The sequence below is a fragment of the Macrotis lagotis genome, chromosome 2, assembly GCF_037893015.1.
Source record: "Macrotis lagotis isolate mMagLag1 chromosome 2, bilby.v1.9.chrom.fasta, whole genome shotgun sequence".
Taxonomy (NCBI): Eukaryota; Metazoa; Chordata; class Mammalia; order Peramelemorphia; family Peramelidae; genus Macrotis; species Macrotis lagotis.
The window spans coordinates 79591549-79617831 of record NC_133659.1 but is presented as its reverse complement, the minus strand read 5'-3'; the positions used below and the strand labels follow the sequence as shown (position 1 = coordinate 79617831).

General features: G+C 39.1%; 1 protein-coding gene across 3 annotated transcripts in view; it reads right to left on the bottom strand.

Moving 5' to 3' along the window:
• The window catches only part of C2H1orf21 (chromosome 2 C1orf21 homolog), a 266665-nt gene extending 253452 nt beyond the window's left edge, over nucleotides 1-13213 (bottom strand). The window contains exon 1 of one of the 3 annotated variants that reach the window (XM_074222218.1): nucleotides 13119-13213. The gene's annotated coding sequence lies outside the window, so the exon portion shown is untranslated. Of the gene's footprint in view, nucleotides 1-12642; nucleotides 12778-13118 lie in introns of those variants that run through there. The other 2 variants (XM_074222220.1, XM_074222219.1) reach the window with 2 other exon arrangements.
• Between the last annotated feature and the right edge of the window lie 13070 nt (nucleotides 13214-26283).

Here is a 26283-nt window from a genome sequence, read left to right as displayed (position 1 = left end):
TTCAAGGGCTACAAAGATTTGTTTCTCACATTAACCCTGTGTTATTATTATTCTCATTTTATAGATAAGCAAACAATCTGAGGATGATAAGTATGTATGTATATATGCGCATACATATATGTGTGTGTGTGTGTGTGTGATGTGTGTGTGTGATGTGTGTGTGTGTGTGTATGGGTGTGTCTGGTATCTCTGTATGTGTACCTATATTTATGTAATGCCCTAAAAAAAAATGTATTCAATGATCTTACAAAGGAATACAATTCTCCTAGTGGCATAAATGTCTGCACTCAAGATGTCGCCCCAGGAAAAATCAAAATAGGAGAAAAGGGTTGTAATCTCTGGGCAGGACAGAGTTTTATAGGAGAACAGGTCCAAACCAAAATTTCTCTAATGCTTTATTCTTACTAATAAGGCTAGGGAGGTCTACAGTATTTTCTTATAATGGGGAAAGGGTGGGGGAAGAAAAGAAGGAGGAAGAAGAGGAGCTGCGAAAAGAGATCAAGGTTCAAAGTAGATGTTTTGTACTGGTTCTCATGGTGGAAGGGGCACCCACGCTTCCAGATGGCAAATGCAGCTTTTTTTTGTCAGGTAGCTGAAGGCATGGGGTGTGGCCTCTGTATGGAACATCAACGGTGGTTCCCCAGTTCCACAGATGTTCTGAAGCATATGAGTTTTTTCTAAAACTGAATTGACTGAATGTTGATGTGATTATTCCAATTTGGGGTAAAAGGGAAGGGTTTGTTTTTTTTTTTTGTTTTTTCTGGTGAGGTAGATAATATGAATGTGGCATGCTTAAAGAATGGGGGCAAACCACCCTAACTAACCTGATTAAAATAGACTGTTGTGAGAAAGAGTGGTAAATAATGTTGGAAAGGTAAGAAGGTAAAACCTTATTTGGGAACCAAAGGGTGTGGCCTCAAAAGCTTGGGAGAGGAGTTAAGACTTCATATGGTAATGAATAGGAAACTAGTGAAAATGTCTAAGCAGTAGTGACATGTTGAAAATAATGTTTTAGAGAGATAAATTCAAACTCCAGAATTGACTTTATCATATAGACACATTATTCCAGTCTATTCCCCTACCTTCCATATTTCAAAGTAGTCAAAGCACTCAACGACTTTTCATAATATATATATCTCCTAAATTTTTTACAAAGTTCTTTCTTCACAACAACTCTTCAAGGCAGATTATGATAATTATACCCATTTTATAGCCAATGAAATGGTTCTGAGAGAAGAAATCACTTGCCTAGGATTACAGGGCTAATAATAAGTGGTAGAGCTATGATTTGAACCAAGGTCTTTGGCTGTGAAGGCCAGCACTCTTTCTCCCACCCCACACTCATCACAACTATTCACTACAGTAAAGTTAATTAATGAGATATTTCAAGCTTCTAATTCTGGGAACAAAATCCCATTTTATAGAACTAAATGATTATAGTCCCAAAAGACAGAGAATCCCTCATGTATCTATCATACAATCACTGTAATATTTGCCTATTCAGTAAATATTAAGCAACTCCTAAAGAAACTCCTGTAATGTGAAGTTTCCATCATTATCTTTAATGAATTCCTCAGCCTTAGTCTGCAAATGGAATATCATTCTTTTTTTATCCTTTCAGTTCCATCAGTAGATTTTTAATAAGTGTTTATTGGCATTAGCTGATCTTCTAAATTTTTAAATACACTAACTATTGCAAAACTTCCCTTGGGAAAATTATTTTTGTGAGGGAAGACAAATTCTACCTGTCTGTACCTTCTCTGGACATCAGTTTCTCCGTCTTAAAAAGAAAAGGTTGGGCTATCTGACTTCAGCCCAGTTCTAAATCGATGATCCCCTACTGATGTTTATTAGGTTAAAATAACCTCTCATATCCTTAAATAGTTGAGTTGAAAGAGAGACTGTCATCAGAATATATAACTTCTCATAACTTTAAATAGTTGTGTTGGAGAGAGATTTCAGTCCCTTGAGCCTGGCAAACCCAAGGAATCTCTTGACTTAGATTTAGACGTTGCTTTCTTTGTCCTAAAGAAAATATGTCAAAAACATTCAACTGTCTTTAAAGCACAAAAAAAACCCCAACAAAAAACCCAACCCACCTAACATGTTAGTATTTGAAAACTAATCTTTTACAAGCAACAGTGTGTACTAATAACATTTCTCAGCACCACTTGTATTTTAGACAACTTCTATTTATATATCCATCCCAAAGGCGTAGGCTACAGCCCTGCCTAGCCCACCCCATCCCTACCTGGAAAACCACTTATCAGGAAGGAAGGTTTCTTCTCTTAGCAAACTTCAGATAGTTCACTATGTGAGGTGAAACATAAACAGTCTGTCTTAGCATATTGTCTAACAAACAAAAACTCTACTGTAACACTCTCAGCATGTGGGTAAAATGTAGAACCTCAGAAGAAAGTTGTTACTTTAAAACCACCATAGACCTCCTCTGCCTTACAGAGTGTTTTCCCAAAGAGTCCAATAGCACTCAGAGTAATTCTATTACTGATAATGGGTTCTACTAGCAGTTTTATACCCTAAACTATTCCAGTTTAAATATTGTGTGATGTTTCCTCAGAGTTCTGCCCCCCTTAGCCCCCAAAAGGCTATGTGTCCTAGAATCCTGAAGAGGAAATGGACAAAAAGTTGAGTTATTCTTAGCTGAGGAATTTCCTCACTTGAAACTATTATGTACCATCTCAGATCATAGAACTGTCTTATGATCTTATGCCAATCTCACTGAGAGCATTGGAAAGCAATAAATACCACAACAAAGGAGGAAAAAAACTAGGTCAGTTCAAGTTAAGGTAACACTTAACCAGACAACCAAGAGAGGCCAAGAGGGATGAAAATCATAAGTTACAAGAGCAGGCCCACTGAAATTTAATTAATCCAATAGTCTCCCTTTGTATTCAGTAACTACTACTATGCAGTAAGCAATTTCTACAGTACAATGAGTAGCATCTTTGGTAAACCCCTTCAGTTATTTAATTTAGTCAAACTTTAATCTACTGTCAAGATGTATTGCCTATACTTAAAAAAAAGAAAATCATAAAACCTTTTCATTTTTTTCTATTAACCAATGGAGAAAGGGATAAAGATTGAGAGATAAAGAACCAAGGTTTTCTTTAACAGTTTAAGAGTCCTGAAAATAAAAAAGAGAAAATATAAGGGAATCTAAAGTGGTTACATATATGCTAAGGGGAAAAAATAAACAGGAAAAATAAATTCCTGAAACTGGGTAAGAGTAGTACTGTTGTTTAACATTCCATTTTTTTTTTACAAGTAATGAACATAGTAAAAGACAACTGCTTTCATGACTACAGTAAGCAAGTTGCCCCGGGCCATGGGAGCTGCAAGGAACACGCAGAGGCAGGTAGAGGGCAGAAAGAGCAGAGGGTCTGTTGTAGGAAAATTGGAGAGAGCGCAAAGGGAGGAGCTAAGGGACAGGAAAAGCAAGGAGTTTAGAGTAAGGAAGAAGGATGAGGCAAAGAAGCCGAAGGAAGCAAGTGTCTGATAATGAGAAGGAAATGCAAGGATGTTGGTGAAGAAAATGAAGAAGGGGATTAGTAGGAGGGAATGGGCTAGAAGTATTCATTAGAGGCATGGTGAAAGGTTTGAAAAGAGAAATGGTAAGACTTGATCAGGAAGTTGGCTAAGTGAATAAGCAAAAAGAAGCAGGAGAGAGGTTTGGGATTTAAAAGGTTAAAAAGCTGAGTATCGAAAGGACGGATGGGAGTTATAGGATGGTAAGAGACAGAAGCCCTTCCAGATCGAGGGATACCATAATGTAAAAGATTGTGGTGGGCACTGGTGGCCTGATACAAAAATTCCATGCCTCATTGATTTGAAAGAAAAAAAGTGCCCCTTCCGAACTGATCAGCTTTGGGGGGGGGGGGATAGGAAAGTAAAGGTTGACTCTTGAATCTCTCCATTTGTTGAACATGGGATTTCCAGTTTTGCTTATAACAAAAGTTATCCTCTCAGTTAACTTGCCTTGAATCCGACACATTCTTTTGGTCTGAGAGTCCCTAGCATGCTCATGTGACCTGGATTTTGGGACAGGCAAAGATGGACTACTTTGGAAAACTAAAATGTTGCTCATTCATTCCTCAAGCCAAAAAAACAAACAAACTAAGGTAACCCCAATAAATCTGGATATTATGGTTCAGTAATGTCAGCTGACTATACAAGACTGATTATAAATCAAAAACATGTTCCAAAGGGTATTATTTTGTTATAGCTGACCTGCTCCTTTCCCTTTGACTAGAGACTAAGGCATTTGATATGTCCACTTTCCTGCCAAAGATTTTTCAATATGGTAGAAACTTACCTGAGATATTCTATAAACCCTTTAATATATTAAAAGTGCAGGTATTGAAAATTAAGTCAACATTTAATTCCTAAAACATTTATGACATACAATGCATATTAACTAATTTTTTAAATATCCACATCAAAGTAGAAAAGACTTTCCTTTTCTTGTTCATACAAGGAAAAGTAGTCTCTACTATATTTAATGATAGATCACAATCTAGGGACTATATCTTCTAAGCCCAAAGCTATAATTCTTGCTATTGTATAAACTTCCACAATTCACATAGAATTCAAAGCATAGTTCATGTAGAATGTTCAACCTAAGGCTTTTCCCAGTCCTCCCTGTTGTTAGTGGTCTCCCCATCTAGAAATTAATTTGTATGATTTTACATTTACTTTGAATCTCCTTTCACCCAAGTGGAACGTAAGCTTCTTGAGGACAGGAACTCATTCCATTTTCATTTTTGTAATCCCAGGTCCCTTCATGGAGTAGACACTTAATCATTTGTTGAATTGAAAGGTACAAGCCAACCTGATTTACTTCCAACTTCTATAGCCATAATTACACAATGTACACAGCATGTCATGTTGTTTCTTGTTGCAGCGGTTAGCATGGACAAGTAAGCTAAAGACCATGTGTATTTAAACTAGATGAATGCCTAAGGTTTTTTTTTTCTTTTCTAAGTCATAATTCACATAGTACTTTAGATAAACTCTTGAATTATGATCTCTTAAAAGTCACACCTGCCACAATTTTTTAAATAGACACAGTGTGATGATCCTTCCTGCTCCTTCTCTTCTCATAGCTTTTATGCAATGCTGGGAGACAAGTCTGTGCTATATCCACTCTTCATATTTTAAAAGCTAACTTTAAAAGAGCACTCCTCATTCAAGTTGTAAGAGGCAAGAAAGACTATTAGTTTGCTATGAATGTCTGCATTGACAGAAGCTGCATGAAGTGTGTTGTTAATGGTGAAGTGGCACTCATCTTTATAAGACCTAGGTTGGAGTCCTAGCTTTCTTGTTTATTTGTGTGACCCTGGGCAAGTAGATTCACCACACTGTGACTCAGTTTCCTTATGTGGAAAATAAGGGGATTGGTGTTAGATCAGGGCTGTCTAAAATGCAGCCCATGGGTCTCCTGCAGCTTGGCAGGGAGATTTTATGCAACTCTCCTGTGGCTTTTCTAAATGCTTTAGTAAACGAACCTGAGCTACTATAGAACTCTCACTAAAATGGCATATCAAAATATATTGTCTATTGTTTCAATAGAAACTTTTTAAACATAAACTTAGACAACCCTGGGTTAAATGATCTCCATCCATAAACTACCTCTATAAGTATGATCTATAAGCCCCAAATTCAAGTGATTAATATATGAATTATTTTTTCATGAAAGTGAGAAAAGTTAACAATTCCTGAGTTAACAAAATAGTTGACTTCAGGACTGGTTAAATTAAAACTTTTACTTTTGAGAAGGCAGCATAACACAATAAACAATGGCTTTACAGAGGGCCTTAAGTTTGCCTTCAAACTGTGTGGCCCCAAGAAAGTTTCTTAAGTCTCAGTTTCCCCATCTGTAAAATGAACTACATATCTTTTAATCCCCTTCTGACTTTTAAATCTATGACCCCGTGAATTTATAATTTCACAGATTTTAAAAACCATTTTTATAGATAGTAATATGGTTATGATATCTTCTCTCTCCGAAGTCCCCAAGTAGACCAAGAATAAAGAAAAAACTGGATTACCCCCACTTCTCTATCTAGGTTTCTCAACATAAGATTCCAGCACAATATGAAGAAATACTTTTTTTAAATATGATCACCCATTTGTCTCATTTATATGTTTGGATATTTGTCTGAGGCTTTTTAAAAATGGGAGAATTATATCCCAAATAGAATGAATACACTAATAATATTTATTTGAATTTTAGATAAGCCTAAATTTTATCTGTTGACTTGCCTTAGTATAGGTTTTGGGGCAAATCTCTTAAACTACCTATATTTAAGTAGTTTAAACTACCTAGTATTAAACTACTGAGTTTAATACAATTGAACCCTATAATATACAGCAGAGGGAAGATGAAGAGAATGTATTAAAAAATTTTATATACAAAATATTGGGGTGGAGGAGAGCAGAGCCTTTGGCCCATTCTCTCCTTTGGTTAGCTCCCAGCCTCTGCAACCTCCTGACTGAATTACTGTAATGTGATCTGCTAGGGGCAACTCTTGAAGGCCAGCTGGTGCAGAACACAGTGACCTGTTTACTTCAATTTGTGAGCCACAGAGAATACTTAACACCTGTATAGATACCAAGTTAAGTTTCCAATAAGCAAGTCCAAGAACTTAGCCTTCTCCTGTTGGGGCCCACTAGGTCTCTTGCCTATGATTCATGTGTATGAAATTCTGGAGTGTACCCAGATAAAGTCATGCTCCCCTTTTTCAGCTCTTACAAAGGTCAGAGTAGAAAAGGTTAACAACAACATAGGACCCTTATAACAAAGTAGAAATGAAGGAGTGAGAGTCCAGTAACAAATTATTGATTTTTGAAAGCAATATCCTTCAGAATTTATAAACTAAATCCAAAAACCATCACTTTTAGGGTTGGCAGATTTTTATAATAGTTATGAACAAAACAATCAATAATGGATAGAAAGGAAGGATTTAAGAGTAAGGAAGAAATGAATTCAAACTCTGACTTTCACACTCAACTGTTTGACCTGGGAAAGTCACTAACCTCTAAACTCTCTATCACCAACTTGGAAACTTTTCTTGGAAACTCTCAGAATTTAAAGAAGACAACACAGTACATCAAAAAAGTAAAACAGTAATGAACTTGAAGTCATTAGTTCAAATAAGCTTGAGTTCCAATTTTATCACTTATTACACCTATGTGTCCTTGAGCAAATAAATCAATCAACTTCTCTGAGATGTAGTTTCCTCATCTCTAAAATTAGGGAGTTGAGACTAGATCACTGACCTTTTAAAATCCCTTTCAATTCTAGATTGATGCATTATATAATCATAATCAGAGAGCTCAAAATGTATATTGGTGGGAGAAAATTTCACATTGGAAGTTCCTTACAAGGAAGAAATCACAAGTCCAGACTCACCCCCATAATTGCCCCCTCACCAAAAAAAATTTAAAAAATACATTAGAAAAAGACAATTGTGTAAGTAAATACGGTATGGCAAAGAAGTACCATGGAGATTAATCTCAAACTAGTATTCTTTTAGAATGTTTATTAATAGTTTACCAAAGGAAATGGGGAAAATACATGTTAGGTTAGAAAAATGGGACATATAATCAGCACCCTTCAGAAATTATAAACCTGCACAGAAAATCAAATAATGATGAAAAGGTAAGAATGATCACTTTCTTGGTTTTTATTCTATTTATACTCTAAGAAACTGAGTACTTCTCAAAGTAAACACTTAATATTTTAAAAAAATCTATGTCAGGTTGCAAGATGGGACTAAGGGCTACTTACTTATTATTAACAAGATTAAAAATGTCTAAAGAAAGACCTCATGACTTACTCTACATGAGGTGAAAAGGTAAATCAGTATTAAAGGAGATCATTTGATAATTTTTTGGCAAAGAAAATGGAGTGAACATATTCTCTCTGGAATCAGAGGACCTTGGTTCAAAGGAACCTCTGATAACTTTGGTTTTTGGGGGCAAGTTACTTAACCTTGTTGAATCTTAGATAACTAATGTGTAAAATGAAGATGTAGAGAAGCTCAAATGTACAATTCTTTGACTAAGTCAAAGAAGAGAATGCTAGACCTTATTTCCCCTTTCCTCACTCCCATGAAATCAAAGACATATTTTTTGGTTCCTCATTTTAGGGCAGGAAAAAAAGTTGCCACAATAAGGACCAGTACCCGTTCTCTTTCTCTGGATCCAGAAGCAATTCATGGAGCTTTTGGTTGGTTGGTTGGACGGTTTGCACCTACTACCAGCTCTTCTGTTTGATCAGTGCAAAGAAATGCATTGAGTATTTCTAATGGCAGGCACATTGTACAGTACTTTACAAAGAGCTGAAAACAAAAATACAACTGGGTGACTGAGCTGAGCTGAGTATTCATTCAAATCTTCAGGGGCCAGTCACAGCAGGAAGTATGAAATTATGGGGGAAATGGGGAGGGGAATCAGTCTCAATGCAATTTTTTAAAATAAAGATTCACTTCACAAAAATCATATTTTAGGTCTCCCCACATCTACTGTTCTCTGCCTTCCAAACCATTTTTCACACAGCTGCCAATTCAGGTCACGTCATTCAGCCAGTTAAAAATCTGACAGTTCTATGTTGCCTACTGAAGTTAGTTTAACTTCTTTAGTCTGGCATTTAAAACCATGTTTTTAGCTTTCAAGGTTTCTAGTCTTAACTTCCCTTATTTCCCAACAATTTATTTTGCTACAGATTGCCTCAACTGCTTTTAATTCAGCAAGCAATTTAATTCAAAAACTCCAAGATTACCTAGCTGTGTGGCCTTGGGCAAGTCACTTAACCCTGTTTGCCTTGCAAAAACCTAAAAAAAAACCCCTCCACATATAGAATTGAATAGAGGGCATCGAAAAAAGTCTTAATGAATTTTAAGTTATTAAGGCTTAAAACCACAGTAAGATGTTTGAACACTCTATACTTTTATATGGAGTACTGTCTTAGGACAATGAGGACTGAAAGTTGAAGTAACACATGGTATCCATTCATACTTAAAATCTGGAAGGGAAATGAGAAATATAGAAATGTTTTACAACACATGATATTAATTGGTAAATGCATCACAAAATCCATGGGAAAAGTGGGTTTAAAGGCAGATCAGTGTAGGCTTCATGGAGGAAGTCAAATTTCAGATGCGCTTTAAAGGGTGGATAGGAATTTAACAGAAGAGAAGGTCTTTCCAGGTTTAAGGAATTATCATGAGAAAAAGTATGGAGGCAAGAATGGTCAGGGTACAATCAGGAAAAGAGAAATGGAACAGAACAAGAATTTATTAAGAACCTACAAGGTGTGGGGCAGCTAGGGGCATAGTGGATAAAGCACTGGCCTTGGAGTCAGGAGTACATGGGTTCAAATCCAGCCTCAGACACTTAATAATTACCTAGTTGTGTGGCCTTGGGCAAGCCACTTAACTCCATTTGCCTTGCAAAAAACCTTAAAAAAAGGAACCTACAAGGCATTAAGCAAAGCTCTTTACAAATATTATCTCAGAAGTCTTGAAATAACCCATTGTGGCTGAAGCATAGAATATATAAAGAAGGAAGAGGGCGAGATTGTGAAGGGGTCCAAATACCAGGCCAAGTAGTATAAACTTTAGCTATTAAAGAATAGAGAGGCACTGAATACAGTTTAAAATAAAAGTGATATGACAAGATATACACATAAAAATTAGACTGGTGGTGATATGATTATGAATGACGAGTTGGAGGAGGTAGGATGGGGAGTAGACCCACTGAGAGGAAATTGTCTTGAATCAGGCAGAGGATAGATAATAAGTTAGTTATTGTACTCTAATAGTGACAAAAAGATAGAGGAGATTGAAGGCAGAACTCAATAAGGAATCAGCTATAAAAGGTAAGAAAGATAGAGTAGTTTAATATAGAAACCAAAGTTTCTTACTCTTTTGTTCATATTTGGAATGGCCTATCTTGGTCATCTTTTGAGAACAAATTCAAATGCCAACCTCCTCCAAGAAGTTTTCTTAGGTTCCACCTACAAGTGATTTTGCTCTCCTCTGAATTGTTCCAATTCTTTGTACTTCTTTTGGTATTCACCATCAAACATTGAACCCATTATTTTATTGGGTTAAGGAACATTCAGGTGAGAAACATTTCAGGTCAACACCTGGCAACTTATAGTCTTGGAGAATTACCTAGAGCACTGAGAAATTAAGTGAGTTGCCCAGGTTCATATAGCCAGTCTTCATCAGAGGCAGGACCTCTGTGAACACAGAGCAACTCTCAAACCAATACAAAATACTGCCTTTTATGCTCATCCTAATCCAACTAAACATTCATTTATGTACTTAATACACATAAATGGCTTAATATATAAAGAAATGTTCAACTCAATCAATATTAAGGGACTATTATTTGCAAGGCCCTGGGCTTGCCAGGGGGATTACATAATCGATAATGAACACTCCTTTCCTACAGGAGCCCATAATTCAGTGGGGGACCCCACTAGATATACACACAGATAAACATGAAACAAGGCAGAATGTGACAGAGGCAAAAAAAAGAGAGTCAGGCAAAGTACTAAAAGAAAATTTGAGGGAAAGATTACTCTCAGTTGGACAGGATCAGGGACTTAAACAAAAAAGATCTGAACTTTGAAAGGAGAAAAGTTCAAGTAAGAGGTGAATAACCTTCAAGAATGCCTGAAGGTAGAAAAAAGGACAGATGGAGGAAGAGTAAGCAGTCCATTTTGGCTGGAACTCAAGGGAATGTGTGAAAATGAGTAATATCAAATAAGATTGGGAAGTAATTCTTACAAATATAGAATGAAGGCAAAGGGTAGAGGACCTTTGATGCTAGGATAAAGTTTGAACTTTACCCTACGGAGCAGGAGAAACCCCTAAATGGTTTAAGCAGTGGAACAACATGGTCAGATCTATGGACTAGGAAGATAATTTTAGCACTTGTGGGAAGGATAGAATGGAAGCAGGAAGCCCAATTAGGCTTATGATAATATTCCAGGTGAAAATTATTGAGGGCTTGAACCAGGGCCCTGGCACTCGGAGTGAAATGATGGGACAGATGGAAGAAAGACTGAAGAGGCAGAATGACTAGATGTTGAAGGAGTGAGGTTTTCAGCATGGATGACTGGGAAGGTGCCAACAGCATAAACTGGGATGAGGTTAGGGGGGGAAGGGGGAGAATGATGACTTCAGTTTTAAATTAAAGTTCTGGAAAGATATCGATGGAGAGAAGTCAAGCAAGCAGAGAGAGAGAGAGAGAGAGAGAGAGAGAGAGAGAGAGAGATACCATAAGCATACACATTTGTGTGTCTGTATATATCTATATATGGTTATCCAGCTGAACCAAATAGTAAACAAGCATCAAAAGCCCTGCAGAAATATTGCCTTCTCTTCAAATGGGAAGTAATGTTTCTTTATTTGTATATATCAAGAGGGCGCACAAGTTGATCTCTAAGATTCCTTCCAGCCCTTACAAAATTCTGTGAACCTGTGATTCACTTCTACCCTCCACTAATACAAGTTTCTTCAGAAGACTAGCACTGTGATAGGGTGAGGCTTCCATTGTATGAATCCACTATGAAGTAACTGTCAGTTCCAGCGTTGTTCATGGCTCAAATCCATACAGTGCCCTAGGGTTGAGAAAATGCTCTCCTCACAACAACTTGATGAGGTCGATAGTGTATTATTATCCCAATCTTACAGAAGAGGAAACAGACTCAGAGAGCTAAAATGACTTGGTCACAAATAGTAAGTGACTTTAGCCAGGACTGGAACCTGAATATTCTAACTCCAAAGTCATGGTCTTTCCACCAAGCTATACGGGCTGCCAAGCCCTCTTAAAAACTACTACAACCTATAAATATATGGGGTTACCTGAATTCACATTTACGAGTGAGTTGGAGGTGTGTACTGACACACAGGCACACAGCTATACATCACAGGCAGGGGTTACCAGGGAGTGATGCGTAACAGGGATGTTTTCAACTGCAGAACTTATGGTACTAATTTATGCTCTGCTTATTAATATTCTCTTTTCAAAACAATTCTCAGCATCTATACGCAAAAAAGGAGCCAGCTCCCAGGCCATCAGTTGTCCACTGCAAAAAAGGATTTCCCTTCTTTCTCAAACCTCAAGATTAATGAGTGTGCATATTTATATCGTTTACATGCAACTCTTAAGGGAAAGAAACAGCTAGCCCCCCAAATATCATCAACATGTCTGAGACATGATTCGAATGAAGAATGGGAATGAATGAGAGATCAGATCCCTGCAAAACAAACGACCTCTCTCTCACACACACACAGAGCGTGTAAAAGAAGCATCCTTTCTATGGGGATGGGGTGGGGTGAGAGGGGGGCAGTGTAGGCTTGCCAACAAGGGAAGGACACGATCCAGCTGAGTAAAGGCAGCGACACTTTGAGAATTGCGGAGGGCGAGGAAATCTCTTGTACAATCCAAGCACCCCACAGTCCCCGAATCAAGTCCGATCTCCCATGCTACCTCGAACGGGCACGAATTATATACGCTGCTAGAAAAACAGAAGCACGGCAATAAGCCACTTTAAAAAAAAAAGCCCCCCCCCCCAAACTTTAGGAATCCCAAAGCTCACACCACCTTGCACGACATGCAGCGGCAGAGAAAGGCAGAGGGAGAAGGGGCAGAGCGACCCGGGGTAAGGATCCGGATTTTCTTCCCCTCCACGCTCCCCTAGCTCCAGCTTGCCAAGTAGGGAGCTCCGAGCACGGCTCACAGAGGAGCAAGGCTGAGGGCGGCGGGGACGTGGGGGTGGGAAGGGAGGGGTGTCTCCACACCAACCACCCAGGCCTCAACGTGACGAAAGTCGTCAGCAGCATCCCGGCCCCTTCTTTTCAGCACCCCATCTCCGGCTTCTCCCCCCTCCGCGGCGGCAGCTGCGGCAGCACGACCCCCGCCGCTCCATCCATTCCGGGCGACAGACACCCCGCAGGCGGACCGGCCTGCCTCCCGCCCTGCCAGCCTGCCCAGCCCGGGATGCCCGGGCAGCGCTGCCGTGGGCGGGCTCCGCAGCCGGCTCCGCCCGCCCCGGGGCCCGGGATGAGGCTGCTACTTACCTTGGGCGCTGGGGGGGGGGGCTGAAGGTGGCCAGCCTCCCGCCCCCCGCCCCTTCCCCTCCTTCTTGTTCTTCCTCCCTCCTCCTCCTCCTCCTCCTCCTCCTCCCCTCTGTGTGTGTGGGTCGCCCCCTCGTCCCCTGCTGCTTGGAGTAAAAGCCCAAAGCGCCCCAGCCGGGCTCCGCGCGTGGGGAGGGGGCGGCGCGGGCAGCTTTCTGGAAACTGTGAGACACACACACGCACACGCACACGGATCCCCAAGTAAAGTGTGAAAGAAGCGGCGGCGGCGGCGGCGGCGCGGAACGTCCTCTCCGGAGTGGGCAGGGGCGAGCGGGAGCTGGCGGCGGCGGGGAGGAGGGAGGAGGCCCTCCGCGGCCAGTCACTCACTCGAGGGGGCGGGGGCAGCCTGGCACTCCCCCGCCCCCCGCCCGCCCTGGCCCTCCCGCTCCTGCATCCCCATCTCCCCACCTCCGGGGAGGGGCCAAGGGACCCACAGAAGGCGCACCCGGAAAGGCAGGAGCCTGGGCAGCCGGAGGGGCCGGGGGCTGCGCGGGCTGCCCAGCGCGTCCCGCGAAGGCCAAGGGAGAGGAAGGCGGAGGAGGAGGAGGAGGAGGAGACCGCAGACAGGCCGCCTGGGCGGCAGCGGGGGCTGGGGGTGTCGCCTCGACGCCGGGGGCTTGGCGGCCAGGCGCAGCCTCCCCCACTGCGGACGCAGCCGGGGGGCTTGGGGACCGTGCCCCGGGGGCGCGCAGCCCAAGGCCGGGGGCCGCGGGGGAGAGCCGGTTACCTGCGGGAGGGGAGGGGGCTGGCCGCGCTCGGGGGGCACGGCCCGAGAGGATGGAGGCTGCGCCCCCCGGCCGACAGCCCGCCGCCCTCAGACCCGCTCCTTCCATCCCGGGCTCGGCGCCGCCGGGCCGGCCCAGGCGCGGCAAACCCACGGCCTCTCCACCGCGGGCCTGGGGGGCGGCAGCCGCCTGCGAGAGCCATGAATCACCCGAGAGTATCCCACGGAAGGCGGCCTTGGAGGCGGCGAAGCAGGAGCAGCCGGGGCGGGGCTTGGAGGGCTTCGGAGGGCACGCTGCCCCTCGCCCACCCAGGGGGAGGGGGAGGGTGGAGACGACGGTGGCAGCCCTCGCTTTGATGGGGCATGATTTGTTGAGTGGCCGGGCAAATAAATATCCCCTGCTTACTTGAAATTCCCGCAGTTCTCCGGAAATTCCCCTCTTTAAAGGATCAAATAATCTCCTAGTATCTGGGAAGTGTTATTTTCTCTTACTGTGATTTTGGTGGGGGGAATAGGAGTTTCAGTAGGGGGCCTTTTAAAATAGCCCTACGGAATGTGTCTGCCCTTTCCTCATTATCTTGATTTATCCGTATATCCATATATATCCATATAGACACAAGAAAATTCCAGGGCACCATACCTGCCAAATGACACAAGACACAGTAGGCTAAACAATAACCTAACCCAGAGGATGGCTATTAAAGAAAATCAGACACTTTCTGATGTTTCTGTCAAGATGAAGTTGGAAAATGGAAATACGCTCATCACGTCTCTGACAGTCATGAGACACTTAATTGAAAAGCAGATTTATAATTTGGCTTAATGAAATGACTTAGTAATCATTCATCGAAGAAAAGGAAGTCTGCTTTTTTTTTTTGTAATGTGTCCTCCTAATTCTTCGCTTTAATACAAATATCAGTGCTGTTCTTCTCTGATCTTGAAAATCACTTTTTAGGGCAGCTAGGTGGCGCAGTGAATAGAGCACCGGCCTTGGAGTCAGGAGTACCTGGGTTCAAATCCGACCTCAGACACTTAATAATTACCTAGCCCTGTGGCCTTGGGCAAGCCACTTAACCCCATTGCCTTGAAAAATCTAAAAAAAAAAAAATCACTTTTTAAAATCAAAACTTAGTCCTGTTCTGTTCATAATAACTACCATTGAATGGAAAATGAGGCAAAAGAGAATAGCATGATACCAGGCAGTGAGGCCTTTGATGAGGTTGCTTTAATGAAGTATGATTGGGGCTTATGGATTAGTTAGTCTATAGCAGCCAAATAATAGATAGAGAATGATGATTTCAATGTCAAAAAGACAAATTCAAATCTTGCTTCTGATATCCTACCTTCTCCAGGAAACATTTCCCAGACCCTCAATCTCTAGATTATCTCTAATTTATCCTTTACTTTTTTTTTAAACCTAGGTCTCATTTTACCTAGGCTAAAAGTACAGGGCTACTCTTAGTTGAGTCCTATTTTGATTTCCTCCATTTTCTTAACGAAACTGTTTATGTTTGCTTAGACTACCATTCTCTTCCTCCTGTGTTGAATTTAGTGAAGACATCTTATTTTCTTAGCCCACTTAAGCTGGTAAACTGAACACTTACCAGAACAAGAGATCCACCAGCCCCAGCTTCCAGGAAGCAAGGATTGCAACTGGAGCTATAACATCAGCTATAACATAAATAAGGTAGAGGCCTTATCTGAGTGTAGTTATTTGCATAATGTCTACCCACCTTGATTGTAAGTTCCTTGAAGGCAGGGGCTGTTCTCCTCCCTTTATTTATATCCCTAGCATATCACATCACCTGGCACTTACTAGAGCTTAATAAATGATTACTGATTTGACTTGACTACTAGATGTATAATCCAAAAAAAAAAATTACAGTTTCAGTTCCTTTATCTGTAAAATGGAACTAATAAAAAATGATCAATTGCCCTTAGTATTTGTATGAGTCTCAAATGGGAAGAGACACAGGACTTCATGCTTTACTTTGTAAACCTTAAAGCATTCTATAAATGCCAACTGATATTTTTGGATATGAATGTCTTGATATGCAGGCATGGCAGTTAATACCAGAAACCTAAAAGCAGCTGGTTTCCAAGAAACCTAAAGGTGGCCCAAGGGAGTTGTCCCTTCAGGAAGTGCCTGGAGTTAATCACCACACCAGTCCTCAACAGGATTGTAAGCAAAGGAAGAGTTACTGTAGGAGGAGAGCTAGAGGAGATTTGTGAGAGATCTTGCCCACTCAGTACATACATAAGGCAGATTGACCAATTCTTCCCTCTGCAATCCTCTATCCCCTCATCCTTTAATTCAAATTATAAAAAAACCCTAAAATTTTTTTATGTAAGAATGAAATTTACCTTGTTTATTACTTTCTATTCTCTCTCCCTCTTAAGTATTATCTTTCTAGTCTCAAATACAGGAATCCAAATGAACAAGATCATTGTATGCCATAAGTTTTATTTTATTTTATTTTATTTTTATTTTTAGTCTATGGAATAAAATAAGCATTTCCAGAACATAGTGTATTAAAAAAGATGATTGCACATGAAACAACAAATGTACAACTTGCTATTCATTTTAAATATATAATAATTATATAAATTTTTTGTTCCTTTTCCTCCTCCCCCACCCTAGAGATAGTTACCATTAGACACAAATATGTATACAAATATATAAAATCATTCTATACCTACTTCTATTTATCCTTGCTATAAGTTTGAATTTCATTAGTTTGGACCCTAGAGCCAGAGTTATTCTAGTAAATACTTAAGAACCATCTCTGTCTCTCTCTCTTTTTCTCTGTCTCTCCCTCCCTCCCACTCTGTCTTTCTGTCTCTGTGTGTCTCCATGTCTTTCTCTGAGTCTATGTTTGTGTCTGTCTCTATCTGTTTCTTGAGACTGCTGTTGGAAAGAGTACTTTTAAGTTTATTCTCATCTTTCATTTTCTCTATTGTTCTCTTAAATTTATACCTATCAACAGAAGACTAAAGCAAGCTCTGATGTTTTGCTGATTTCTGAGGTGAAAAATACTCCTAATGAAAATGTAATCATATGCTCCTGGGACCAGTCAAGGTAGCTCTGACACACCTTCCTACCTGGAGCTCATTTTCCCCCACAGAAACAATGTTATGTGGTCCCATCACAGTGTCAATATTACTATAGAATCCACCTATCACTTGTAACATTGTCTTATGTATAAAAACAGGTTTCTCCTACTTCTGGACAGATTGCATCTCCTCCCAATGCCAGTGAAGAACAAGAGTTTTCTTTTCTTTATCGGTGCTAGCATTTGACAATGGGATTTCTTAAGTTCCGAGGAAAGCAGATGAAAAAATATGAAGGAAGAGGAAAGGGGGTCCTCAGGTAGCTAGGCATTTGAGTGAATGGAGCACTGGACCCAGAAGGAAGACGTGTTTACTATTTGTCCAAGCACTGTGCTTTTACAAATATATCATTTGATCCTCACAACAACCCAGAGGTAGATGCTATTATTATGTTCATTTTAGAATGGAAAAAAACTGAAACAAACAGAAGGGAAGTTACTTTTCCAGAGTCCTATAGTTAGTGTCTGAGACTGACTCCAGGCTCTAATTACACTATCACTCCAAATGTTCACATGGAATATTGGTACCAGACTTGTAGTAGAGCATTCTAAGTTCTTATTGGTCCTCAATCAGACACACTGTAACTAAACTGCAACGTAATGATGTCGTTTTGGTCCTCTTTGAAAACCAACTGTACTCACACCTGCCTAGACCACAATCTTTCTTGAAATCTGGTCTCAGACACCATATTAAATCATTTTACTTCTATCTGCCTCAGTTTCATCTGAAAAATGGGGATAATAACATATACCTGCCAGGACTGCTGTGCCAAAAAATGAGTTAATTGTAAAATGCTTTGGAAATCTTAAAGCATTATGTATTACTTATAGTTATTCCTATTATCAGGCATCGAGAACAAGTAGAACAAAATACAATCTCAAATAAACTTTTCAAGATGAATTTATTTGGGGCAAAAAAGAGGGAGAGAGAAAGACAGGACACCATGACTTGGCAAGACGACTTGGCAAGCTTCTACTTGACTCCAGACTGAAGATCTAAAATGTCAATCGTACCTAAGAATGGAGAAGAAGAGAATGGAGAAAGAGTTCCATCTGGTAGCCTTCCATTTTAACTTTTTTTTGCCAACCAAATGCCTTAATATCTCCATTCTTTCAACATTGAAGAATTAAATACCTTCAAAATGTCAATGTCCTGGAACAAAGACCAAGTCATCATACATTTGTACAATTCTATTCTTAGAAGTAGAGATAGGAGAGGGATAAGAAAAGGCCTCAACAGCAGAGGGAAGGCAGCAGTCAGGATGTGTGGCATCCTAATTGTGTTAGAAGATAAGATTTTTGGTTGTAAGTTGAGAAGGGAAAAATTCATAAAAAACAAACAAACAGACAAAACCAACAATAACAAGAAGAAATAGATTGAAAACTCCTTGAGAGCAGAGGACTTATTGCTCAGTACCCAATTCAGTATGTAATATAGCACATTGGACATATTAATAACTCCATAAATATATGTTTGTTACTGTTCCTAGTTTGAGCCTTCGTATTCAGGGAACTGCATCAATTAAAAATCATTTAATAGGAATTCTAGTATAATTTGTTTCTTATTCAAAAACTAAATCTCCTATTTTCTCAATATATTTCCTGAAATTATTATTAAATTCATTATAAACTTCAGAAGGTTTTTAAAATCTTTATTCAGGTAATGAAGTGCTTCCTTAAATTAAAATATAAATTTGATGATGATGATGATGATGTTTGTCCTTTGTTCTCGAAGAAGACCATGACGTCAGGGGACATGATGGCATGACAAGTTCATGAATTGGATTTGAGGGGGGAGGGGATTGTGCTAAGTCTTCAGCCTCACTTTCACCTCTAGAGACATCTGAATACAGTGATCAGATATGGATCAGGGCAACTAGAGATGGCCCTGGATGCAAGGCAATCAGGGTTAAGTGACTTGATCAAGGTCACTCAGTCAGTAAGTGTCATGTATCTGAGACTGGATTTGAACTCCTGTTCTCCTGAGTCTAAGACTGGTACTCTATCCAATGCATCACCTACATACCTCAAAATACAAATTTTAATGTAAAGACTCTATCAGATTGTCTTCTGTTGGGGGGGTGGGGGAGGGAAGGGAGGAAAGGGAGAAAATTGTACAATTCAAAACCTTACAAAAATGATTGGAAGAAACTAAGTAAAATATTTATATAATTAAAATATTCAATATTCATTTTATTCTGAAAAAGCTGCATATTTGAATCCACCCTTTTCCTTGAAGAATCATAAGAATTTTTCCCTGATTTTTCTTACTTTTTAGCTTATATATAATAGACTTTCCAAGCCTCTTGGTCTCATACTATTTTTGTTTGTTTTGTATGTTCCTTTTGACCAGATAGTGGTATTTCATAGGCTGTGAAGTCAATGAGTTAAGTTAATAAGCATTTATTAAGACACACTACTAACCATGGAATAAAAAGAAAGGAAAAAAAGTGTTATATTCTGAAGGAGCTTACAATCTAATAGAAGAGAATATAAAAAACCCCATTCACTATGTTTTGGTTTTTTTTTAGCCTTTTGCAAGGCAGTGGGGTTAAATGGCTTGCCTAAGGCCACACACTAGGTAATTACTAAGTGTCTAAGGCAGGAATTGAACTGAGGTCCTCCGGACTCCAGGACCAGTGCTCTATCAGGTGTTCTATTCAATATACCACCTAGCCTCCCCTCCCCATTCACTATGTACAAACAAGATATTTACAGCATAAATTGGAGATAATCTCTGAGGAAAGGCATCTTATAGAAGAGAAGATTTTGGCTAGGGAAACCAGGAAGCAGAGATGAGAAGGGAAAGAGTTCCAGGAATAAGAAACAGTCAGTGAAAGTACCTGAGTTGAGAGTTGCAGAGTCATGTACCAAGTATGGCAAGCATCCAGTGACACTGGATGACAGAACACTTGGAAAGAAGATTAGACAGGGAGGAAGAGTTCAGGTTATGAAGGGCTAGGAAAACCAATCCAGAGATGCTAGAAGTTATTGAATGGTCAATCAATGCTCAAAATTTGTATTCAGTCCAACGGTCTTTTTTTCAATCCTCATTGTCCTTGACCTCTCTGCTGCCTTTGACACTATAAATGACTCTCTTCTCTTTAGGTCTCTGGGTTGCTAATCTCCCCTGGTTCTTCTCCAACCTATCAGATCTCTCAGTTTCACTTTTCTGTGTCATCAGTTAGATCATCACATCCACTAGTCACAGGTATCTCATAGGCTTCCATCTTGGCGGTTCTCTTCCCCTATACTGGTTCATTTGATGATTTCATCAGCTCCTTTGAAATTCATTAGCACCTCAATGCTGATCATTCTCAAATATACATATTCTGTCCTAATCTCTTTGCTGACCTTCAATCTTACATCACCAGCTATTTTCCTTACATCTCCAAAAGACAGCCAGTAGATATCTAAAGTTCGCCATGTTCTAAAATGAACTACTTTTCATTTTTCCTAAACTTTACCCACCTCCTATTTTCCTATTACTATAGAAAGCAACACTTTCCCTCAGGCTCACAAATTGGACATAATCCACAACTCTCCATCATCTCTCACCCTCCATAAATAATGTTGTCAAGGACTGTAAATTTCATTTTGCAGCATATCTCAAATATTCCCCACTTCTATTGTGGCACTGTCATACTCTGGTGCAGAATTCATCACTTCACGTTTGGACTATTGCAATAGCCTGATAGTGATTCAGTCAACCTCAAGTCTCTCCCCACTCCAATCTATCCTGCATTCAACCACTGTGATTTTCAGAGTACAGATCTGATTATGTCACCCCCTACTCAATAAACTCAGTCAACTGGAAAGCCCATATCTCTCTTTATCATTTCCTGGCTCAAATGTAAAACACTTTGTTGGGCATTCAAAACCCTTCATAGTCTAGCCCCATCCTTCCTTTCCAGTCTTTTTATACCCAACTTCCCACCATAAATCTCCTATCCAAGAGCATTATCTCAGTTTCCAGAATCTTTTATATGCCCATGCCTAGGATTTCTTCTTCCTCATCTCTGACTACTGGCTTCCTTCAAGTTCCAACTAAAATTCTGTCTCTTATAGGAAGCCTTTCTCAACTCCATTGAATTCTAGTGCCTTTCCCCTCTTAATTATTACCTATTTATCATATATATATATATGTATATATATAGTTTATTTGTACATATTTGTTTATTTGTCTTGCCTATTAGAATGTAAACCTCCATGAAGGTAGGAATCATCTTAGGCCTTTTTTTTTGCTTCCCAGTGTTTACCACAGTACCTCATAGACAATCGGTCATCAATAAATATTTATAAATAAATATACATTTATTAAGTTCTTACTATATGCTAGAGCATTAAGGAAAAGACAGTGATCATCATTGTTAAAGACTGCAGAGAGATAAAGAAGAATAAGAATTGTCAAAAAGGCTATTGGATTTGGCAATTAGATCATTATTAACTTTCAAGAAATCAGTTTTAGTGGAATGAGTGATAAGGTTGTAAAGCTAAAAGTAAAGAGATAAGAAGAGAGTGAGAGGAGAGGAAGTGGTGGTATTGTAATCTTTCCAAAAAATTTAATAACAAAGGGCAGATAAGGTATAGGATAATAGTTGGAGGTGAGGGAGAAAGAAGGCTCAAATAAGGGTTTTTGGAGGATGAAGGAGGCATGGGTATATTTGTAGGCTGTAGAGCAGGAGTCAGTAGACAGGGAAAAAAATAAAAATAAGCGATAGAATGGGGATGATAGAGGGAGAAATCTTGAAGGAGCCAGGAATGGGATCAATTGAGTGAGTAATCCTAGTAGAGTAGGTCCTTCTTTTTATCTGAGATAGGAGTGGAGGAGGATGTAGCAGCAGAAGGCACCTGAGTGGTAAGATGAGGAAGAGGAGAAGAGGATGCTTATGACAAATAACCTCAATTGTTTTTCTGTAAAATATGAGACAAAGTTCTCAGTTAAGTGGGGAACGGGATGAAAAGGTTTAGAAAACCCTCTGTGGAGAGTGGGATAGTGAACTGATAAGGGGGATATAAAAGAACCAGCTAGCAGCATTGAGGATCCAATTGGGGTTATTTAAATTTGTAGCAGACAGAGTCAGAGGGGTTTCATTCCTTTTCTTTCTTTCTTCCTTCCTTCCTTCCTTCCTTCCTTTCTTTCTTTCTTTCTTTCTTTCTTTCTTTCTTTCATTCTTTCTTTCTTTTTTATTTTTTGCAAGGCAGACAGGGTTAAGTGGCTTGCCCAAGGCCACACAGCTAGGTGTGTCTGAGTTAAGTTAAGTGTCTGAGACCAGATTTGAACCCAGGTACTCCTGACTCCAGGACCAGTGCTTTATTCACTATGCCAACTAGCCGCCCCTCTTTTTCTTTTTTTAATGTGTATGTGTGTATGTGTGTGTGTGTGTGAACAAAGGCAAGGAGCAGATGGTGGGATGATCTAAGACAGGTTTGGCAGAATACAATTGGTGATATGATACAGGGACTCAAGAGAAGGAGATGATGAAGAGATGACTGGATCAAAATGAGAAAAGAGAGAGTCATTGGTATATATGATTGATGACCTGGGAGAGAATTGAAGATTGAGTGATTGGAGGTGATATAGAGAAGTGGTCTTGGCCAATCTGTACATTAAGAAGTTCTATTTGACTTCTAAATGGAGGGCAAACTAGAATGAGAAGAAAGACCAACCAACAGGCTTGTGTAGTAGTCCTTGCAATGCAATGATAAAGACCTAGACCAGTATAGTAGAAGTATCAGAGAAAAAATTGGAGTTACATTGGAGAAATGTTACCATAATAGAAATGACAATACTTACCAACTGACTAGCTATGGGAGTGGTGCTGGTAGGGAGAGAGATTGGTGAGAGTCAAGGATTATGCCTAAATTATATGTCTGAGTGATTAGAAGACAGAAGGTTACTCTCAGTGATAACAGGCAAATTAAAATGATGAGAGTTGGATGGGTAGGTGGGAAGTGAATGAGTTCAATTTTGGACATGTTCAGTTTAAAATGTCTACTTACAAGAAATTAAATTCAAGATGTCGAAAATGAAGATGAAAATGAGAGAATGGAGATTAGGACAAATTAAGAAAGAAATATAACAATTCACTTTTTAAATGCCTAAGCACTTTTTAAAATTATTTCCTTATATCAAGGAAAGTTAGATCCTTATAAAATTATATAATAGAAGTGAAGGTGTTTCCATAATATAAAATTTTGATTACTTAAATCAACTGCAGTTCATTTGATAGTATAGGTAGACTTTATACTACCTAAGTTTTAGATTAGGGTTGTTTTTAAAGATATAAGTTACAAACTAAAAAATGCATTGTTTTTTTATGAATTAATGGTTGATGTTAGTCATTCACATGATTCTCATATATGAAGTCAGTTTCTTATTTGGATAAATACATAGAATGGCCACTGGAATATCTCTCCTCTCAATGATTCTAGTTAGATACTTTCAACCCTTCCTTTGATTGAAGCCTGGGATCATTTCCCATTTCATTCCTCACAATCAGGCCTTATTTCTCACCTTAATGTGGCCCCTTGCGTAGAACAAGGACCAATGACAACAACAATGTTAAGTTGGTTCAGAGGAGGATCTGTGGTGTCGGCTGATCTAGTGATGAATGGGAGGAAGGAGGGGAAGGCAAATTCCTGAGGTTGCTCCTCTCTCACCCTATCAATCTCTGTGCTCTTCTTGATTTTTTCATTTCCTTATTCTCCACATAAGCTCCTTTTGCTCTTCATCCCAGAAATCATACACAAAAGTCTGTGAAATACTCATCTTACTTTCCTCTGACAGGTGAATCATTGTTTTTTTGTATACAGAAACCAACTATTGGCACCTATGAGTAAAAATATATTTTCCTATGTGACAAAAAGGTGACAAAAGGTGACAGAAAGAAAAAGTAGAAGGCGAAAGGGAGAAAGGTAGTAGGAAACAGAGGGACAGAGCCATTTTTTTTGCTTCCTAGACCTAGATTGCCCCAGTTTATGAATTAGTTTCCTACTCTGAACTGCCATCTCTGTAGATTTCATATCTTACCATTTTTTAACCATCTCTTCATGAGTTAATTAATATGGGTTGCATATCATCCATAAACACAGGGATTGTGTACTTCTTCATATCTCCCTACAATTCAGTGGTTAGCAGCATATAAATATATACTAACTATATCCTTTTATTTTTTTTAGTCCTTTTACAGCACTTTTTTTCACAGCAACCAGGTAAAGTAATACAATTTTTATTATTCCCATTTTGCAGATGAGAAAACTGAGGTGCCAAGAGAATGTTACTTGTCCACAACCAGAAAACTACCAAATATTCATTAGGTGAATCCACTTGTCCTGATGCCATCGTTACTGCTCTCCTGCCAGTAGACTAGAAGAATATCTAAGATCTTTCACAACAAGATCATCACACAACACACAAATAATTTGGCACAAAATCAGTGAAAGTGTTTTAAATTCTGTACTAAAACCTGCTAATGATTCTAATAGTGCTCTTAATAGTATGCAAAATACTTTCAAAAGCCTAGTTTTTTATTTGTAATATGAGGGGCATGATGAGAGGAGAAATGTAATCTGTTGGGTTTATCTTGTGTGTGGTAGTAGCTGTAGTAGTAGTAGTAGTAGTAGTAGTAGTAGTAGTAAAAAAGTTCTAAATATATATTCTATATTCATATATACCTAGATTTTTATACATATATATTATACCTATATTATAAGTATATTATACATACCTATATTATAGATCTAAATCTATATAGATACAGGACTACATGCCTAAATGTATGTATGTATATATATATATATATTTTTTTTTTCTTTGTTCCCTTTTAGGAGGTAGGGAAAGCTGGAGAGGATAGAATACAAATAGTGAAATTAGGAAAAAAATGGGGAAAATGATATATTTGTCAGAGCCCCAGGCATGGAAAAAGGGTTAGATGAGGCACATTGAACCAGGGACTAGGCTGGGGTTAAGCAACTTTTAAGAGTTTTGGTTTTGACTCATGCATTCTTCAAATGTAAAGTTCTCTTGCTCTTATTACCACCTTGGTTAGTTCAAATGAATTCTTTTGCCTTTGATCATGCTAGTCCTAGAGCAGACTAATTGTCCCAAAGCTTTGATAATTCTTAAGAAGATTTTTTAAAATGATGTAAAGGGAAATGCAGAGTTGGAGACCTTTGCACTGATCTTAAGTCACTATGACAAAGGTCCTTGCCTCCCTTAAAATTTTCTCCCAGAAAAAATTTGTAGTTCCTGCAGATTATACTAGATATACAGTAAAATTAATAATCCATTTACATATATTCAACTATATATATATATTATGTACACATTACTAATTTTAGATACATAGTTATATTTAGGTACAGAGTATCTGATACACAAATTAGAAATGCAAAGTTGATGGCATTTATACAATATCCATGAAGATGTCAAGGTATTATGGACATAGTGCCAGATTTGGAGTTGAGAAGACCTGGATTTGAATCCCACCTTTGACATGTGATAGGTGATCATCTTGCTTTCCCCTTGAACTCTGATCTTACTTCCCCCATCTGTCAGTAAATGTGAAATTAATTAATACTGACACTCTAGTCATAGTGAAAAGATGTCCAATCAATATATTTTAGTTAGAATATATGTGTAAAGTTAGAAAGTTATTTGCTGAGATGGAATAATAAGATACAGGAAGTAAGCCCTCATAAAAAGAATTGTTAACTGTAATCAAGAGTTTCCAGAAAATGAAGTAATTATGACTTTTCAGCATTCTCATGAAGAGGAAGTTCTCAGGGAAGGGGGAGGGAAAAGAAACTGTGACATTATATTCTATCTCCTTCCTCTTGATTTGGTAAGAGAAAGACCTTAACAACTTTGAAGAGTCCAGAAAATGTCAATTTTTTCATTCTTCTTTTGGTGTTTTAATGAGATCTATAGATAATCAGGAACCAAGGACAGAATAGATATAGATTCATAGTTCCACAACAGAATCCAGCAAAGAAACAATACAATGCCAGAGGGAGAACTAGTTCTATAAATCAGAATCTAAGAATTAGATCTTTATTATTTGAAGCTTGAATCCTCTTCCCCTTGAATTCTCTGCTTCCTTCTGAGGGAGTGTAGCATAGTTTTTAAAAAAAAACTTTTTAAAATCTATTCTCAACCTCTCTCTGAAAGCTATTTAAGACTGGGTGCAAGGATTGATTCTCAAGTAATATTATCCTGGAGGGGGAAGGACACTTGGGGAGCTTGGACTGATAACATTAGAGAATCATCCCT